Source organism: Chiloscyllium plagiosum, unplaced genomic scaffold (genome assembly GCF_037043375.1).
Source record: "Chiloscyllium plagiosum isolate Xiang-an unplaced genomic scaffold, Cpla_swu_hap1 HiC_scaffold_14, whole genome shotgun sequence".
NCBI classification, from domain to species: Eukaryota; Metazoa; Chordata; class Chondrichthyes; order Orectolobiformes; family Hemiscylliidae; genus Chiloscyllium; species Chiloscyllium plagiosum.
The window spans coordinates 115210907-115232688 of NW_028270152.1; the positions used below are offsets into that span (position 1 = coordinate 115210907).

Here is a 21782-nt window from a genome sequence, read left to right on the forward strand (position 1 = left end):
AACTAGCCTTAAGAATAAAGGGATAGATTCACCAGTGTCTCGAATCTGTCATATTGCCCTTCATCTTAATCAATAAGTATACTGCTTCATGGTCAGAAATGGTAATATTCCCAATTGTGCAGGATGCCACCAAATCTAAGATTGCTGCAGGGATGGGGAAGATATCAACCCTCGTGTGACATTTCTGCAGGTTAAAGAAGAAAATAAAATCTCTCTGCTTTCTGTCAGACAGCCATTCTTCTATCCATGCTAGCAGCTTGTCTCTAACACCATGGGACCTTATCTTTCTCAGTAGCCTTCTGTGTGGCACGTTGTCAAAGGATTCTTGAGGAACAAGTGGATAACATCTATTGGTTCTCCTTGGTCTAATCTGCTCGCTATTCCCTCAATGTATTCTAGCAGGGTTGTCAGGCCAGATGTCCCCTTGAAGAAACCATGCTGACGCTGTCCTACTTTACCAAAGACCTCCAAGTATTCAGAAGTCCCATCCTTCAGATGGATTTCAGGACGTTACCCACAACTAAGGTTCGGCTAATCAGTCTGTAATTGTCCATCTTCTGCCTAACTCCCTTATTAAACGGAGTGTCATGTTCGACATTTTCCAGCCATTTGGCCCTTTCCTGATTTTAGTCATTCCTGAAAGTTTACTAGTTACGCTTGCACTACCTCTTCAGCTATCTCTCTTACAATGCTGGGGTGTAGTCCACCTGGTCCAGATTATTTATCCACATTCAGGCCATTCAGTTTTCTAACATGTTCTTCTTGATGATAGCCACCATACTCAGCTCTGCCCTCTCACTCTGTTCATTTTTTGGGAAATTACTCATGTCTTCCACCATGCGAAGTTCCTCATTAGTTTCTTTGTTTCCCACTACTGTCTCTCCAACATCATTTTCCAGTGGCCCATATTCACTTTTACCTCTCTTTTGCACTTTATCTATCTAATGAACCTCTTACAGTCTCCTTTATATTACTGGTTAGCTTACCACTACATTTAATATTCTCCTTCCTTTTTTTTCTTACCTTCTGTTGATCTTTGTAAGTTTCCCAATTCTCTAGTTTCCCACTGCCCTTCACCACATTATATGCTTGTCCTTTTGCTTCGATACAATCCCTGACTTCCCTCGTCAGCCCTAGTTGCCTCATCCACCCTGCACCATGCCTCTATTCCTCAGCATGAATCTCTGCAGTGTCTCCTGAATTAATCTTGGAATCTCCTGCCATTGCTGCACTCCTGCCTTTCTTGCTGGACGCCGCTCCCAGTCAATCCTATACAGCTTCTCCCTTATGCCTCTGTAGTTGCCTTTATTCAGCTGAAATACTCTTACCTCTGATTATATCTTCTCTCTCTCAAATTGCAGAATACATTCAACCATGTTCTGATCACTGCTTCCGAAGTTTCCCTTCACTTTAAGCTTCCTTATCTAGCCTGCGTCATTAGATCCAGTATCATCTGTCCCGAGTGGGCTCTACCACAAGCTTCTGCAAAAAAAAGACATCGCATAGACATTCCTGTAATTTCTTTTCTTGCGATCCACTACTAAACTGATTTTCCCAATCTGCCTGCATATCGAAATCACCCACGATCACTGTATTTTGCCTTTCCTACACATCTTTTCTATCTCCTAGTGTATCTTCTGCCCCAGCTCCTGACTATGTTTTGGAGCCCTGTACAAAACTCCAACTGTGGTTGTCTTACCTTTGTGGTTCCTCAGTTCCACCCACGCAGATTCTGGACTATCTGACCTTACTTCCTTTCTTACTATTGATTTAATTTCATTTCTTACTAATAATACATATTCACTCCCTCTGCCCACTTGCCTCTCTTTTCAATAGGAATAATGTCCTTAAATATCCTGATCCCCTTGCAGCCACTTCTCCGTGATGCCCATCACCTCATACCTGCCGATTTCAATCTGTGCCACAAGCTGATTTACCTTATTCCTTGTACAGCATGCATTCAGATATAATATGGTCAGTCCTGTATTAACTGTACCTCATGTCATGCCATTCATTTGACCAGAGAAAATGAGGTCTGCAGATGCTGGAGATCAGAGATGGAAATGTGTTGCTGGAGAAGCGCAGCAGGTCAGGCAGCATCTAGGGAACAGGGGAATCGACGTTTCGGGCATTAGCCCTTCTTCATTCCTGAAGAAGGGCTAATGCCCGAAACATCGATTCTCCTGTTCCCTAGATGCTGCCTGACCTGCTGCGCTTCTCCAGCAACACATTTCCATCTCATCATTCATTTGACCAGTTTGCTTGAAGTTTGATTGTTAAACATTTCGAGATGCTCTATCCTAATTGTGTCTGTGCTGGAGATTTTAATAACCTCTCCTGAGTTCTGTACTCTTATCTCCTCTTTTAATTCGGCTTTTCTAATTAAACCCTGTAACTGAAGCCCCACCCCGCACACACACACTCCTAATCAATTGAAATATATGTGCTACAGTCCTAGTTCGGATTCACTCGGACTCTGGTCCCAGCACGGTTCAGATGATGACTGTCCCATCGGAACAGGTCTTTTCTTCCTCCGTAATAAAATTGATTTATTCAACACAAAACACAGGGGCAAAATAAACTTTTGTGTACATACCAAAATATGAAAACTACAAAGAGACAAGGTGGTTAAAATACACTTACTATGTGGTGCTATGTAAATTTAAATGTGAATTACAAAACCATGGAAGTGATGTGCAAACTTTGTCAATCATTATTTGACCCGCAGCTGAGATCCTGGTTTCCCGTCTGTCAGTAATCCCCATCACTGAGATTCTCTCGCCCTGTCTCTCACACACTGTCGAGACGGGTTACAAGTTGATGTTAGCCCAGAATATTTAAATTAATCCACCTTCTCTCTGGAGCCAATCTATTGGTCTATTGGATACTGATTAGCTGTCAGCAACTCAGCTCTGTGATGTCATTGGCGGTAAATGATCTGGGATGACAGCCAGTATCACAGGGTATGGCACCAGACAAAGCGCTTGCAGTCTCTGAGAGTTTGGAAATGAAATTCTGTGTATTTCTCCTCATGCGGCCTCCTGATTACTTCACACTCGTCTGACATCCGTTGCTCTCACTCATTCTTTGTTCCATTTTCTCGCCACTCTGTTTATTTCACTTCACTTTCTTTCTCTCTGATTATTCCTCTCTCTCCCTCTCAGCCTATCACCGATCATTCTCTTTATTTTCAAGTGGTCAAGTTGGAGAGCTAGTGGACGCATGGTGGGCTGATTGGCCTCCTCTATGCTATATTAATTCTGAATTTCACTGACCCAAAATAAACACTTGAGCTGCCTGGAGAGACAAGCTGATCCACTGAAGGACACATCGCACAATTCACCGTTATCTCTTCCTGTTTTCTGACATGCAGGAATCTCGAAATATCTGTCCAAACAAACAGAGTCCTCACATTAACATCAGCACACTTCAGACTGCCAGATCCACTGTGTTCAGTACCTCTGCTTGCAGTTGGTCTTAGCTGTACTGATATTAATCTACAACTCCTCCTCAGTCACTGTAAATGTGAAGCTACTGCTGTGGTTCACCACACGCCTCCCCCCGCCCCCAGCCCCCCACCCACACCCACCCCCGCCACATACTAGTTTAAACCATCCTAAGGGACAATGACAATCCTGCCTGCCAAGAGATTGCTGCCAGTTCGGATCTGTCCTTTCCTTCTTGTTTAGGTCCTACCGATCCGGGAACCACAATGATCCACAAATTGGAGATTGCTGACTGGTCCATCTCGTCCTTCTTGTGCATATCCTATCGACCCGGGAATCCTAATGATCCACATATCAGAAGTGCTGCCTCCCCTATCAGCTCTTAGGCAGTGTAGTCAATTGTGCTATCTTCCTATTTCTAATCTCACTCACACGTGACATATTGTAATGTAGAACATAGAAAACATAGAACAATACAGCACAGAACAGGCCCTTCGGCCCACGATGTTGTGTCGAACATTTGTCCGAGCTTAAGCACCCATCCATGTACCTATCCAATTGCCACTTAAAGGTCACCAATGATTCTGACCCTGCCACTCCCACAGGCAGTGCATTCCATGCCCCCACCACTCTCTGGGTAAAGAGCCTATCTCTGACATCCCCCCTATACCTTACATCCTTCACCTTAAATTTATGTCCCCTTGTCTCCAAATGTCTCCAAAATTCAAATATCCTTTCAACACAACTCCAACAAGGCATTTTCTTTAAAGTGGAAAGGCTTCATAATAAAAAACGTAAGTGTGACATCAGGAACGTGAGACCACTGAATCATCCAATGACCACTGGATCTGATATCTATCCCCGCCACCAAACCTGTTTGACAAGGCATACATATTGACCATCTGTTTGCAGAAGAATGAGGATAAAAAGAAGATTAGAAAATGTCAGAGCAGATGGATGTCATTCAACCTGTTTACTCAGCTTTGCTACTCAATTGGATTCGAGTTATTCTGTTCCTTTCAATCGCAGGGTTTTTGCCCAGCATCCACAGCGGGTCAGAAAGTGCCCAGTGTTGTTGTGTGCACAGTCCTGTGAAAGGAGTATCCAGTGCCCGGCAATCCAGTGTGGGGAGTCCCAGGGGTGGCACAAGGAAAGACTGCATGTAGTGACGATGGACTGAGGGACTGAAAGAGATGGAGTGGACATCCAGGAGCACTGCACTCGTAAAGGTGGCCGGGCAACATTCCTAAACACTCAGAGGAACCCGCGAACCACGGCTGCTTTTGCAAAAACCTGTCGCATTTGCTGCATTTCTCCATCGAACAAAAGCAAAAATACTGTATTGTTAGAAATCCGAAGCAAACACAGAGACATACTGTGGAGAGAGAAAAGAGTTAATTTTCCCAATCCAGACACAGGAAGAATGTGCACAGTCCACACAGAGAGCGCCCAAAGATTGGAATTGAACCGAGTCCCCAGCACTGTGAGGCAGCTTTGCTGTGCCACCATGCAGCCCAATGATGGATAATTGGGGATAGGATAGTTAGAGGCATAGATACTGTTCTCCGTGATCGGGATGGAAAGTTCTGAAGCTTGGGTTGCCTACTTGTTGCTCGGGTTTGGGATATCTCATCTAGGTTGCAGAACTTGGAGCAGGAGGGGAATGATCCAGTGGTCAGGCTCCGCGTAGGTAGCAACGACTGGACAAACAAACATGACAATGAGAAGAGCGACCGGTAATACAGGACTGAACTACTATATCGTAATGCATGCAGTATAAGGAATAAGGGAAACACGCTTGTGACTCATGTACAAATTGGCAGGTACGACATAGCGGGTTTTACAGTGATATCGCTGCAAGAGGATCAGGATTGGGAGTTGAATATTCAAGGATATTCATCCTGCCGAAAATATATGCAGGTGGGCAGAGAGATAGAGTTGTCTAATTATTAAGAATGGAATTGAATCAATGATTAATAATAAGAAATGAAGTAAGGTTAGTTGGTGTAGAAACTGTGTCGGTGCAATTGAGGAATCAAAAAGGTGAAAAAAATGCAGTTGGAGTTATGTACAGGGAGCTGGGGTGCAAGATACACCAGGAACTGGAAAGATCTGCAGGAAAGATAAAATTACAGTGATCACGTGGGATTTTATTATGCAGGTGGACTGGGATTTCAGAGTGGTAGTGGTTCGCAATAAAAGGAATTTGTGGAATTTGTATGAGATGGCTTTTTGGAGCAGCTTGTGTCGGCATAGGAGATCAGGGGAGCTTAAGGTGAAGGAAATCATAGGAGGCAATGATCATAATATGATTGAATTTACACTGCAATTTCAGATGGAGAAGTTAGAATCAGAAGCAACAGTATGACAGCTGAATAAAAACAATTACAGAGACATGAGGGAGGAGCTGGGTATGATTGACTGGGAGACGGGGAGAGCAGGAAAGGCCTTTCAACAGCAATGACAGGAGATTTTTGAGTAATTCAGGATACAGCAGAGATTTATCCTGAGGAAAAAGAGGAGCTGGGTATAGGAAGGATGCGGCAACCGTGGCTGACTAGGGAAGTCAGGTATAGCATGAAAACAAAATATAAAAGCAAAGTAACTTTTTACTCGTTACGTTAACAATCTAGATAAGGGAATTGAGGGCACTCTGGCTAAGTTTGCAGATGATGAAAAGATAGGCAAATGGACAGGTCGTATTGAGGAGGTGGAGAGGCTGAAGAAAGATTTTGACATGCAAAGAGAGTGGCAAATGCATTCCAATGTTGGAAAGTATGAAGTCGTGAACTTTGGCACGAACAATAGAGGCAGGGTCTATTTTCTAAATGGGGAGAAAGTTCAGAAATCTGAAGTGCAAAGGGACTTGGGAGTTCTCGTGCAGGGGTCTGTCAAGGTAAGCTTGCAGATTGAGGCAGTAGTTAGGAGGGCAAATGCATTTATTATTGATGACATTTATTACGAGATGAATTGTATATAAAATAGGTTGTTTACATCTCTGGTCATACCACATTTGGAGTATTGTACGTAATTTTGAGCCCCATTTCTCAGGAAGGATGTACTGAGTCTGGAGTGTGTTCACAAGATCTTCACGAGAATGGTCGTAGAAATGAAAAGCTTATCGTATGAGGCATGTTTGAGGAGTCTGGGTCTATACTCAGTAAAGTTTAGAAGGATGAGAGGGATTGTAACGGAAGCATGCAAAATACTGAATGACCTGGATAGAGTGGATAATGATAAGATGTTTCCATTGGACGAGGACCCGAGAACACAGCCTTAGATGAAAGGGAACACCTTTTAGAACAGTGATAAGGAGAAATGTCTTTAACCAGAGAATGGCGAATCTTTGAAATTTATTGCCACATATTGCCAGGACAATGGTAATATTTGCTTATCCAGGGGATCAAGAGGTACAAGGAGATGGTCGGAGAGTGGGTCAGAGAAAACTGTCAGCGATGATTGAATGGCGGAGCAGACTCGATGGGCTAACTGGCCTAATGTCTGCTTCTTTGTCTTATCGACTTATGGTTTAATCCTCAAGGAGGCAACTTGCATCTCTGAGAAGATGGATTCATGTTCTTCATGAATGTCAGTAGCTGTTGGGAATAGTTAACTGTTTTAGAATGAAAGTATTATGTCTGCTGTCAGGGTGGTGGATAATATGATATTCAGTGCATGATCACACACCCACTGCCCTGTATTAATGTGGGGAGGGTTTATTCTAAACCTGGAAGTCTCTGTCTCTGTCAATCACCGTGGAAAGTGCGGGTTGGGGTGGAAGGGCGCAACATCGTCCCAAGCACTTAAACTATCCAACATCATGCATCCTGAGTGAAACAATATTCATGGAATCTACTACCTTCTCATTGTCTGTTTAAAATATAAGGAGTGATTGTCCATCCCACTCAATCACTCCCAAAGGTTAATCTGTTGGAACCCCTCTTCATTCTCCTGTGGTAAGGAGCTCACACCTTATGAAGGAGAGAAAATCTGCTCACAATGACCCAAATACTGCCTCAACAACACTCTCAGGTTTCTTCGCAATAATTCCTTTCCCTCACTTAGCTGGCTCCGTTTCTTTTCCGTGAAATAGAAAACTATTCAATTACGATGCACTGTCACTGATTAAAAATTTAAAACATCCTTACATCTGTAGGTCAGCATCAGTAAAGCGACCACAGGAGGGGCCTATCGAGATGGACATCACTCTCGGCGAGAGACTCAATCACAAAGAATCCATCTAAAACAGTGAATGGCCACCTACCTGAATGGGAATCAGCTGCAGGAATTTAGGATAGAGGCAGAGGAAGGGAGGTATCTTTCCTTTTGATCTGCCATCACGGGATGTGTGCAGACCTGATCAGGCCAGCATCTTATGCCGATCTTGAACTGAATTGTTAGTTCAGGTGTTCCACATCACAGTAAATAGTAAAACACAGTGCTGTGGGTTTGCAGTCGCATAGAGACCTGACCAGGGAAGGATGACCCACTGCTTTCTCTAATGAGCATGAGGCAAGCCGATATCAACAGATTATTATTCTCTGGCTCTAGATTACTAGCCAATTGTGTGACACCATACACTGTCTTCCCATCTTTCAGATTTTGTACCGAGAACAAGTTAAACATCTCAAATTATTTTGCAATGGACTTGGAGTAAGAAGAGCCTTGAAACAGCTGTATCCAGAATTAACAAATGCACAAAGTATGGTTTATTTAGGAGTTGCACTGAGACTGAGGAGTAGATTGGACGTCATAATGGTGGTACTGGAAATGACTGGTGAGTGCGGAGGGTATGGAGATGTAAACTGTGCAGGAGAAAATTAATCAAGGAAATTGAGAACAGTCTGTTTCTTCCTCACATATTGGTGAGAAATTTGTATTGAGTAATTTGCTAGTTATAATTTCTAAGAATTGAATCTTTTATTGGAAATGAAAACGTTGACTAGCACCTTTCCAAAATTTACATATCATGAACATCAATTCAGTTCAGACCGTTTCACTAGACCGCTCGAGTGACTTACCAGAAACACCAACTATAGCAAGGATAGGATAGTAACTAGCTTGAATAACGATCAGTACATCTTCAATCCACGATGCTAAAGATATCCAAGGCTGAGAAAGCCAGAAAAGACCATCGGATAAACCTCTGTCCATTGTTGGAAATTTTCATTCTAATGTTCACAGATTCTGATCCAGTGTTGGAACATTCTAGTCTAATGCTATCAGTTTCTGATCTCTCTCAGAAGCAGCAGTTCCCTGTTACTGGTGTAGGTGATCCTCACGCTCATACGATGGGATAAAACACTGAAAGCATTCCTTATTCATAGAAGAGAGAAACTCTCTAGGGACGCAAAGGATCCATGGAGACTGACATAATCACAAACGCTGAATAAACAGCTCAGTTCATCCCTTTCAATTCAATACTGTTTCATTAAAATTCAAAATAACTTTGAACATTCGTGCATTCTGGGCGTGATATGTGAGTGTGACTGAAGGAAGGAATGTTGAAGATGGAAGATTGATTGTGTGTAATCATTTAGTCTGCCTTGGATATGGAAATAATGCCAGAGGTTTAACAGAACATAAACATGCTTCTCTGCTCATAAATGGAGAAACAAATCCTGTAACTGCAGATCAGTCATTGCAATATTCAGATTGTTATTCCCGAATCGGAGAGGGTTGGTGTGGGTCATGTTGTTGATGTTATCGATGTAAAGAAACTGTGACGATGTATCACTTACTGAACTTCATTTATATTGTGGGGAAAAGAGAGAAGATGGAGAGGATTCGGGGACATGGCTGTTCAGTCCTGGCAGAGGAACAATGATGTTCCCCAATTAATAGCATTCGAACGTTACTGTTTATAACTCATATGAAGAACAGATTCAAGAATACATCTACAATGAAGTATTAACAGTGACAATATTAATGAAATGCATTTATGCGAGACAAAATTCAGAGACAAAATGATTTGCAAACAAATATGCAAACTACAAAGGGATAGGTTGTTAAAATGCACTCCTGATATGTAGCTTTTTAAATTGAAATGTGGATAACATAACTATGGAAGTGGTGTGCAATATTTATCAATCATTATTTGATCCACAGCTGAGATCCTGATTTCCCCTCTGTCAGTGTAATGGAAAATTAACAAAATTAACATTTTCTGTGAAACCTGAAAGAGAATGCTATGAAAAATTTGAAACTTTTCTGAACTTTGCTAATAGTTTGCTGAATTCTGCAGTCGAGGAGACAGCTTGTCTTTGCTGAACATTTTAAACATTCAACCTGGTCTGGCGAGCAGTCGAATTCAGCAAAAAAGAAAAAAAAAACATAACGACAGTTATTTCCACGCAAAGGAATGAGAAAATAAGAACTCGAATATTTCACAGCCCTTGTCCTTGAGCGTGTGATAAGAATAGTATAACAGGAATATATGAATTTTGATCAGGTCCGAACCCAAGGCGTTTTTTTGCCAAGTGTATTGGTTCCCTGCAGTGGTTAAAAATAAAGCTTTTTATTTGCTCTTGCTAGCATCTGAGTCCAGTCAGTTCAATTTCATGACAGTAAACGTGGGGGCTCATCCAGGATCCCGCGTTTAGGTAAGATTGTGAAGATTCCCAGGAGGCGCAGGCGGCAGCGCCTTCAAGGTCCTTCACACCATCCCGAGCACTGAAGTGGCCCCTTTGCGTGAGAGGACTGCAAATCTGTGGATTGCGCCATAGCTGGGGGTTCGAATCGAATAGGGTCGGGGTAAGAGCCATCGCTTTAGTAATCCTACGTAGAGAATTTCTAAGAGAATAAATGAATCAGGAAGAGGTTTCTGGAAACTCTCGCACGGTATTCGAGCAAACCCAAGGGAAAGGATTGCCGTCTGTAGAGTGGTTAAGAGACAGCAGGTTTAAGGTGGTTTTAGACTTGGAACCAACACTGGCTGAGTTTGACTCGCCAAAGACATACCGGGTACGTGATTTCTTGGTTTATAAAAAAAGGGATTGTGGCGGACACGCCTAATGCGAGAGGAGACCGCCAGAGGTAAAAGCAAGTCAAATGTTAAAAAATAACGGCAACGTGAAGAGCTGAACACTTTTCTAATAACGCTGAAAATAGGCTTCAGCAAGACCAAACAAAAAGAGGGTTAACAGAGGACTTGGAATGGCCAACCAATAATGCAAGTATATGTTAAATAATTACGGCCCAGAGTTTGTAAAGTAGTTATAATTGTGGATCAAGGAATGTGGGTTTAGTAAAAGGCAGTTGGAAGTACTGAGGTCACGGTTGGAGGAGAGAGAGTAGGAGAAACGGAAGGGGAAAATAGAACCTGTAAATTGGAGCGTTTATAAAATGTGGAAGGCTGAGGCCGATATCAGAGAAAGGAAATCTCAAGTAAATATCATAACAAATACCCATACAAACGCTACAGCACATGCAGGCATGTACAGAAAACAACCGAATGAAGCTGAACAGTGCCTTAATCTGTTTCAGATCCTGACATTGACGGCTACCCTCCCAGACCAAAAGCCCCCCGACGTTACAATAAAGAGATGTAACGTCCTTTACCCTGCTCGACTTTTACCCACAGAAGTAGACGGAGACCCACATGATTGTGTTGCTGTAACAAATGAAATTTGCAGCCCTAGACAAGACGTGCAGGATTCTCCACGTCAGAACCCGAATATGGAGGTTTTTGTGGAAGGGTCAACATTCAGGAGCAAGGAGGCAGGCCAGAAATGTGTTGGATATGCTGTAATGCCTACCCACGAGGTAGTCAAAGTGGGATTATTCCGTTCTCATCATTTGCCTTGACTGAGGCATGCAAATTGGCTGAGAGAAGGACAGTGAATATTTGCACCGACAGCAGATATGCATTCGGGGTTATACATGATTTTGGAACTCCTTAGAAACACAGAGACTTCTTGACCTCCACCGGAAAGCCCATCACACACCGTGACCTGATTTCTGACCTCCTGGAAGTGGTCCTATTGCCCAAATCAATTTATGTATGTAAATTTGAACCCGACACAAAAAAAAACTAATCTACTTCTTAAGGCAATGCGACGGCAGACACAGCAGCCACGAAGTGATCAGTTTGACATGTGTATGACAATTATTTGCACCCCAACAGCAGACGAACGGGAGTTACAGTCACAGGCAACGCTCGAGGAGAACCGTGAGTGGACAAGGCCAGTGTGCAGAAAGGGGAGGGGTGTGTTTTGGCCCTAATGATAAAGCCTGTCTACAACAATCATTATTTACATTCTATGCCAAACTGACACACAGTACGGACCATGTGTTAAAAAGGGGGATGCACAATAGTATTTCGGCACACTGATACACTCAGGGATTTACTCATTAATCCCAGAAATATTATGAACGATGTGTTATCTGTGCTACTAATAATGTGGGGAGGGGATTACAGATTAGACAAGCAGCAACCCTCAATTCTAAAGACACTTTGAGCATTTACAGATGGATTTCTTTGAACTAACTCCAAGCGGCGGGAACGTATATTGTCTAATTATCGTTGATATGTTTTCCAAATGGTTGGAAGCGTTATCCATGTCAAAACAGGATGCCAGTGCCTAGGTTTTTCTAACTGAAATAATTCCATGATGGGGCATCCCTGAAAGCCTTTGTCATGACAAATGGACACCATTTATCAGTAATGCCTTGCAGCAGACCAGTAATTATTTGGGAATAAACATGCGACAACACTGTGCCTACCACCCAGCTTTTTAAACATTCAACCTGGCCTGGCGAGCGATCGAATTCAGCAGAAAAAGCTGAGAAAACATAAAGACAGTTATGTCCATGGCAAGGGGATGAGAAAATAAGAAGTCGAATGTTTCCCAGCCCTTGTCCTTGAGCGTGTGATTGGAAAAGCATAAAAGGAATACGTAAATTATGTTCAGGGCCCATACACAAGGCGTTTTTGCCAAGTGTATTGGCCCCATGCAGTGGGTAAAAATAAAGCTTTTTCTTTGTTCTTGTTAGCATCTAAGTCCAGTCAGTTTAATTTCCACGACAGTCAGTGATCCACCTGACTGAGATTCTCTGGATCAGTCTCTCACACAGTAGGGGGTGTTATCATTTCCTGCTGTTCTTGGCATAGTCAATTTTTCTTCTCCATGTATCTTCTCCATGATACTAATCTATTGGCCGAATGGATTTTGTTTATCTGTCAGTAACCTAGCTCTGTGAAATTATTGGGAATAAGTGATCTGGGATGATAGCCAGTATCAGCACACTGCTCACAGTGTATGACACCCAGACAAAGGGCTTGCAATCCAGAGGTATTTCTAAATAAGATTTCTAACTTCTGTCTGTCCATACCTATCCCCCCTTCATGCTGTCTTCTGATCTATCTAACTTCACCCTCATTTAACCCCTTTTCATCTCCCACTCAATTTGTCGCTCCCCTTTCTATTCTCTCTCAATTTATCTCTCTTCACTTTCTTTCTCACACAATTTATCTCCACACACTCTCTCTAGCTCCAATTGGGCCGTTGGAAAGCTTGTGATCCCACGATGGGCTGACTGACTCCCATTTGTGCTATGATAATTTCGCGGTTCTCTGACCCACAATAAGTATTTTCGGTGTCTGGACAGACACGCTGGTCCAGTGACAGGTACAGTGCACAATTACCATTATCTCTTCATGTTCTTCTCTGATGTGCAGCTGCCTTGACATGTCTATTCAAACAAAACAGACAGAATCAAATTCGAGCAGTCGGGATGACTTTCATCACCGTGTATTTCAATCAGGATTTAATGAAAGATGAGGTTCCTGAATAACATAACAATGATAGAAAAACAGAAAAACACAATGGATAGCAGTTGAGTACAACATGTGGTTCCAAGTAGGCCCCATGGTATTACCGCGAGATTATCAATCCAGAAAATCAGCTCCGGTTCTGTGGACCCAGGTCCGAATCCCACCACTGCAGATGGTGGAAATTCAATTCAATAATTTAAAAATATCCCTGGAATTAAGAATCTACCTATGAGAATGAAATCGTTGCCGATTGTCAGAAAAATCCATGTGGTTCACTGATATCCTTCAATGAAGGAATCCTCCATTCTTCACCTGGACTGGCGACCGTTGACTCCAGACCCAAAGCAATGTGATTGACTCTCAATCGCCCCTGAAATGGTTTAGCGAGTCATTCATATGTGCTACAAAATCTCAAAGAAATTAAACCGGATGTATTGACCTGGACAACGGAAAATTGAACGTTAGAAACATCATTGTCGAACCTGCAAAGTCATCCTTACTAACAAATGATTACTCGGGCCAAAAATCGGAAAACTCTTTAACAGACAAGTCAAATAACAGTCTGACTCACTGAATTTTACCTTACAGATATAAACCACACAGCACCATCACCATCCCTGGATATGTCCTGTCCCAAAGGCAGGGACGATCCAGCACAGGAGGCAGCTCAGTGCGATACAGTGGGGCGGTAGATGCTCTGGGAGTCCCTGAAACTTGTAAACTCATATACCCAGCATATCACCCACTCAACCATTACCATCAACCAATAGGATTAACCCTGGTTCAAAAGGGAGTGAAGGAGTACAAGCCAGGGGCAGAACCAGGCATACATAAAAATAAAATGTTAATTTGCTGAAGCTTCCAAAGAGAACCTTTTGCATGCCAAGTAGCATAAAAAGCAAGGAGCAGACAGAGCTAAGCAATCCCAGAACCAACGCATCTAATTTAAGCTCTGTGGTTCTGCCAATCTGATCGTGAATGGTGGTAGATGATAAAAGAACTCACCGGATTAGGAGGCTCCACAAATATCCCCAGCCACAGTGAAGGAAGGGCGCAGCATATCCGTGCAAAATATAAGGCTGAAGCTTTCACAGAATTCTTCAGTCAGAAGTTTCGAGTGGATGATCCATTTCGGTCTCCTCCCGTGGTCCCAATCAATACAGATAGCGGTATTCAGCAAATTCGATTGACTGGTCTCAAGAAACGGTTGAAGGCACTGGATACTGCAAAGGCTATGGGCCCTGACGACATGCTGACAATAGTCCTGAAGACTTGTGCTCCAGAACTTCCCGCTCCCCTAGCCTAGCTGTTCCAGTATGGTTACAAACCAACAATGGGGAAAAAAAAACTGCTCAAGTGTGTTCTGTACAGAAAAAGCAGGACAAAGTCAACCCAGCCAAATACCACCTCATCAGTCTACTCCCCATTATCTGTAAAGTGATGGAAGGGGACATCAACAGTGCTATCAAGCAGCACCTGCTCAGCAATAACCTGCTCAGTGACACACAGTTTGGGTTCCACCAGTGACACTCAGCTGCTGACCTCATTACAGCCTTGGTTCAAACATCGAAAAAGGAGCTGAATTCCAGCCCTTGACATCAAGGCTACATTCTTTCAAACGTTGCTTCACGAAACCCGAGCAAAAAGGGTATTGGCGACCAATACTCCACTATTGGAGTCATACCTGACAGATAGGAAGTTGGTCATTGTTGTTGGAAGTCAGTCATTTGAGCTCCAGAACATTTCTGCAGTAGTCCCTCAGGATAAAGTGGATGTAGGTTTGCTCGCTGAGCTGCAAGTTTCATTATCAGACATTTCATCATCAGAGAAGACAACACCTTCAGTGATTCTCCGGATGAGACCTAAATCCAAGCATCTTCAGTTGTTTCATCAATGTCCTTCACGCCATCATAAGGTCAGACGTGTGGATATTCGACACTGACTGTACAATGTGCAGCACCATTCGCAAATGCTCAGATATGGAAGTAGTCCATGCCAAAATGCTACAAGATCTGGACCCTCTCCAGGCTTGGACCGACAAGTGGCAAGTAACATTTGCACCACACAGATGCCAGACAATGACCATCACCAATAATTAACAATATAACAACTTGGTATTTTGCAGCATTACCATCACTAAATTCTCCACTATCAATATCCTGGGGGTTATCATTGATCAGAAACTCAACTGGACTCACCACATAAATATAAGAGCAAATCAGAGGCTAGGAATACTGCGCGAGTAACTCACCTCCTGACTTCCTAAAGCCTGTCGATCATCTAAAAGGCACAAGTCAGGAATGAGATGGAATTCTCCCACTTGCCTGAATGAGTGCAGACCCAACAACATTAAACGAGCTTGACACCATCCAGGACAAAACAGTCCATTTCATAGGCATCACATCCACAATCATTCACTCCCTCCACCACCGTCGCCCAGTAGCAGAAGTGTATGCTATCTACAAGACACAATGCAGATATTCCCCAAAGATCCTCAGACAGCATCTTCCAATTCCATGAATACTTACATCTGGAATGACAAGGCCAGCATATTTATGGGAATGCCACCACCTATACATTCACTTCCGAACCAATCAACATCCTAATGTGGAAATATGTTGCCGTTCCTTCACTGTTACTGGTAGAAACCCTGGAATTCCCTCCTTCATAGCATTGTGGGTCAACACACAGCAGGTGGACTGCAGCGGTTCAAGAAGGCAGCTCAGCACCACTTTCTCAAGGAGGCAACGAGGGACAGACAAGAAATGGTGGGCCCATCCAGCGATGCCCGCAGCCAAAAAAAAATTAAAAATAGTTCCAAGTTGAGCATCTCGATGGAGCAGGTTATCTGACTTGAACACGAACAGGAAAACAGTGTTTCTTATACAGAAAATTATAGACGTTTCTGTTATTAGATGGGTGTTCAGTGTTCGATGACATATTGTTGCCATGTGCTGTGAAAAATTTCATTTGTTTGGTCAAATTCAACAACACTGGCATAACAGGATCGATCCTTCGAAAATACCAGACTGGAAATGACTGTCATCGGAGAGACAATGTACTCCCGCCAGATGAGACTCACAGATAGCTGTGTATATTCAATGTTTAATGGACTACTGGCCAACACTGAATCCTCCCATCGACCATCTCACAGGGGTTACCATTGAACAGAACGTGAAGTCAAATCAACATACAAATACAAGGGTTACAAGAGCTGCTCAGAGACTTACAATTCTGCACTGAATAATCGACCACATGACCATAAGAGCATGAAATATTGATATAGATTGAGGCCATTCAGCCCATTCGTTCACTGTGAAACTGTACCATTTTGTCATAGTCTCTATAACTACTAGACATATCTTCTACACACTGACTGTCTCAATCTTTGCAGTAATCAATCAGTTTCTATCAGATGCCTCGCCTCCCATTCTTCTAAATTCCATCGAGTACACACACTGCCGCTCATGACAAGCCACCATCCCCAGGATGGATCACCTCCAACACCAACTGATCTTTCCCCAGAGATAGCGCCCAAAATAGCTCCCAATATTCCAAATGCCGACTGATCATTGCCCATTACATTCTCATCGGTATGCCTCCTCTCTTGTATTCTAGGTTCCATGAAATGAATGCTAACATTGCAATTACTTTCTTAACTGCCTAAAAAACCTGCACAATAACCATAACAGAGGGTGAGTGCTTCAAAATCTTTTTTATGCTTCAGATTTAATGGATCCTATTAGAACATAGTGTCTGTCTCCAGTTCGCCTACCAAAGTGCATAATCTCACACGTTCCCATATTGTATTCCATCAGCCACTGTCCAAGCTTTCCTGCAGCCTCCCCACTTCATGAATATCGCCTGCCCATCCAAACATCACTGTATCTTCTCCAAGCTTAGCAAAAACGCCCTCAGATCCTTTGTTCAGGTGGTTCATGTAAATGGCACTTCCTGACTCCCTAAGGACTGTCCACCACTGAAAAGGCACAGCACTCAAGGTGGTTGACTCCATTCAGGTTCAAGCAGTGAGTTGACTGGAATTATACCTGTAATATCTTCACTCCCTGCACCACTGACACCAAGTAGGAGCACACCCTGTCCCCGATGTGTTGTGAATTTACCCCGTTATGGTGACAAAGGACTTGATGGCGCACAATCCCAATTTAATGATGTCACTCTGTCTCAACACTAACTGTGTGCTGCTCACAACAACCAATGTCGCTGTGTGTTGATGATGACGGAGGGATGTGGTAGAGGGAATGTCTATGATGAATGACTGTGTGACTGCCAGCATGAAACCTGCCCTGACAGCCTTGGATGTACCTGTGCCCGCTGTCACACTGCAGGCATGATCAGTCTTCCTGCAGGACAAGTCAAGGAAAGCAACAGGATTGGAGATAGTTTCCGGCTGAGCACTCAGATCCTGTGAGGACCAACCGGCAGAGGTATTCACAAACATCTTCAGCCTCTCCCTCCTGAAGCTGAAGTCCCAATCCACTTCAAGAAGCCCACCATGATACTTGTAAGCGAGAAAGCACATGCAACGTTCCTTAATGACTACCGCCCAGTGGCTCTGACCTCAATAAACATGAAGTGCTTTGAGACGCTGGTTGTGGCCCACATCACCTCCAGTCTCCCAGCCTGACCTGCTGCCTATAATGTGCCGGGTCCACAACGGATGCCATATACCGAGTCCTGCCCTCATCACTGGGACATCTGGACAACTAGGATACCTACACCAGACCCCTGGTCATTGACTACAGCTCCACCTTCAACATCATTATCCCCTCCAGATTTATCTCAATACTCCGTGACCTTGATCATGGCTCCACCCTCTGCAACTGGATCCCCCGGTTTCTGACACACAGACCACAATCTGTGAAGATAGGTTTCTGCACATTCTCCACAACAAAACACAACGCTGGAACTCCCAGAGGATGTGTTCTCAGCCCCCTCTTGTACTCCCTGTGACCCACAGCAGTATCCTCAGCCCCCTACTGAACTCCCTGCATTCCCACGGCTATGCCCTCAACCACCTACTGTACTCCCTGTATACCCACAGCTGTGCCTCAGCCCCCTACTGTACTTCTTGTACACCCATGACTGTGCCCTCAGACTCCTACTGTACTCCCTGTACACCCAAGGCTGTATCCTCAGCCCCGTACAGTACTCCCTGCATACCCATGGCTCTGTCCTCAGCCCCCTACTGTACTCCCTGTTTACATGCAGCTACGCCCTCAGGTCCATACCAACTCCCTGTACACGCACGGTTGGCTCTCAGCCTCCTACTATACTGCCTGTATACCCATGGCTGTGCCCTCAGCCCCCTACTGTACTCCCTGTGCACACACAGATGTGCCCTCAGCCCCCTACTGTACTCCCTGTACAACCACGGCTGTTTCCTCAATTCCCTACTATACTCCCTGTACTCCCATGGTTGTGACCTCAGCCCACTACTCTACTCCCATGGCTGTGTCCTCACCCCCCTACTGTACTCCCTGTACACCCACGGCTGTTTCCTCAGTTCCCTACTATACTCCCTGTACTCCCATGGCTGTGCCCTCAGCCCCCTACTGTACTCCCTGTGCACACACAGATGTGCCCTCAGCCCCCCACTGTACTCCCTGTACACCCACAGCTGTGCCATCAGCCCTCTACCGTACTCCATGTACATCCACATCTGGGCCCTCAGCCCCCTATTGTACTCCCTGTACATCCACGGCTATGCCCTAAGCCCCCTACTGTACCCCCTGTACTCCCATGGTTGTGTCCTCAGTCCCCTACTGTACTCCCTGTACTCCCATGGCTGTGTCCTCAGCTCCCTACAGAACTCTCTGTACACACACGGCTGTGTTGTCAAATTCCAGCCACAAGTTCGCTGATGACATCACAAAATCAGGACGGATATCAAACTACAATCAGTCAGAATACTAAAAGGAGATTGAGAACTTGGTGGCATGGTGTAATGGCAATAACTCTCTCAAATTCGGCAACAGTAAGGAACTGATAATTGACTTCAGAAAGAAAGGAGAGGAACACGCCGTCATCGACATCAATGGTTGAGGAAGTGCAGAGCATCAGCTCCCTCGGAGTGACAATAACTGACAACCTACCCTGGTCTTCTTGCATAGGTGTGACCGTAAAGAAGATTCAACAACGCCTCTCCTTCCTCAGGTGGCTCAGGAAATTCAGCATGTACTACTTCTACAGATGCACCATTGTGAGTGTACTGTCCGGGTGCGTAACGGCTTCACACATCAATGCTCAGCCCAGGACCATAGGAAACTTCAGAATGTTGTGTTCACAGCCCAGACTATGACGGACTCCAATCTCCCAACATTGACTGTATTTACACGGCTTGTTGCCGCAGAAAGACTGCCAAAATCTATCCCAGGTTACTGAGGGAAGGGAGAGAGGAAATAGCTGGGGCCTTAACAGATATCTTTGTAGCATCCGTGAACACAACTGAGGTCCCGGAGGACTGGAACGTTGCTAATCCCCTTGTTTGAAAAGGGTAGCATGAATAATCCAATTAATTATAGACCAGTGAGCCTGTCATCAGGGGTACGGAAGCTGCGAGAGAAGATACTGAGGGATAGAATCTATTCTCATTTGGATGGAAATGGTCTTATCAGTGAGAGGCAACATGGTTTTGTGCAGGGAAATCCATGTCTTACCAACTTAATAGAAGTCTTTGAGGAAGTGACAAAGTTGATTGATGAGGGTGGGGCTGTACATGTCATGTACATGGACTTCAGGAAGGCATTTGATAAGTTTTTCCATGGTTGGGTTATGGAGAACGTAAACTCACATAGTGTTCAGGGTGTGCTGGCTACAAGGATAAAGAACTGGCTGGGCAATAGGGGACAAAGCGTAGTAGAAGAAGGGAGTTTCTCAAAATAGAGAACTATGACCAGTGGTGCTCCATTTAAGATGTTTCTGGAAAGATACATGCATGGGCCGGGAGCAAAGGGATACAGACCTTCGAAAATAGACAACGGAATTAGATAGAGGATCTGGATCGACGCAGGTTTGGACCGCCGAATGGCCTGTTCATGTCCTGGAACTTTCTCAGTTCTAACATTATCAAAGACCCATCATATGCCTGTAAAGATCTCCCACAACCTCTTCCATCAGGCTAAAAGATACAGCAGCTTGAAAACATAGATCAGCTGGTTCAGTAACAGCTTCTTCCTGGCTGTTATTAGATTGATGAATGGACTCTAATATCAGATAATGCTGATCTTGTACATGTTGATCTCGCCCAGTGCACACCATGTGCACCGCAACCTATTTGCCTCTCAGATATGTTTTACAGCCATCGTTCTGTACATCCTTGCTTAGTATGATCTGCCTGAACACCTTGGTACAGATCAAAGTAAATCCTGACCTCCCTCCTTCCAGCTCCCACCAGTTCTCACTCCCAGGTCTCTCCGGTCCTCATCCACAGTTTCTCCCATTCCCCCCAGCTCCCCGTGACTCTATCCCCAGCTCCCCGTATACTTTGTCTTTCACTGTTTCTCTCACACTGTCTCTTTCCTTGTGTTTTCCTTGTCCCTGACTTCTGTTTCTTCCCATGACATTATCTCCCTTGCTCCCAGCCCGTGTGACTCTTTGTTACCTTGTTTTTTTCCGATCTCTCTTTGCCAGATTGTCCATCAGTTTCCCTCGCTGTGTTCTCTCTCTCCTTCCCTTCGTGTCTGTCTCTTTCTCCAGCATTGTGATGTTGATGGCTTCTCTATTAGTTTGACGCAGGTGATGGCTCATTGGTTCAATGTTGGCAATACAATTAACTCAACTGAGTTTTGGAATCGTGGACATAATGTAAGTTTATCGGTTACATTTAAATTGTTGTCAATACAGCAACCAGAACGTGGGTATCCATTTAACAGCCAATTGTTCCATCTAACTATTTTGGAACCGCCCGTCTGCCAGTGCTCAGTATACGGGCAACTCAAAGCTTTCTATTCACGTGCATAATGGACTTACATGGTTACTGCTCTGCCCAAGACCATAAGAAACTACAGACGGTTGTGTGAACAGCCCAGACCATCACGGAAGACAACCGTCCATCCATTTGTACTTGTCATTGTCGCAGAAAGGCTGGCAACATCAAAGTTCTCTCCCAAACCGGTAATGATCTCCTACAACCTCTTCCAACAGGGAGGAGACACAGAGGCTTGGAAACATGAACCAGGATACTCAGGAGAACTTCCTTCCCAACCATTATTCGACTGACGAATTGACATCTCTAACTTTTCATAGAATATTAATCTTGCTAAATTAGATCTTGCTTTGCCCACTTCCTGTGAAGCTGTAACCTTGCATGCCTCATTCTGTCTAAGTACCCTATGATCTCTGTTTCCTTGTTTACCACCATGTGCCTGCTCTCTTCGCAAAACAATCCTTTCCATTGTACATTTGACTACATTAAATCCAATCAAATCAGATCAAACACGTGGACTACAGTGGCTCAACGGCTTATGGTAAAGTGAACTAACGCTGGCTTAGTCGGTGATACCCATATTCCATTAATGAATATAAGAAGATGACCACAC

At 44.1% G+C, this 21782-nt stretch overlaps 1 protein-coding gene across 1 annotated transcript in view; it reads right to left on the reverse strand.

Moving 5' to 3' along the window:
• LOC148148159 (putative G protein-coupled receptor 139) overlaps positions 1-8573 on the reverse strand; it is a 72362-nt gene extending 63789 nt beyond the window's left edge. Inside the window, exon 1 of the mRNA XM_087993991.1 lies at positions 8468-8573. The gene's annotated coding sequence lies outside the window, so the exon portion shown is untranslated. The remainder of the gene's footprint in view (positions 1-8467) is intronic.
• Between the last annotated feature and the right edge of the window lie 13209 nt (positions 8574-21782).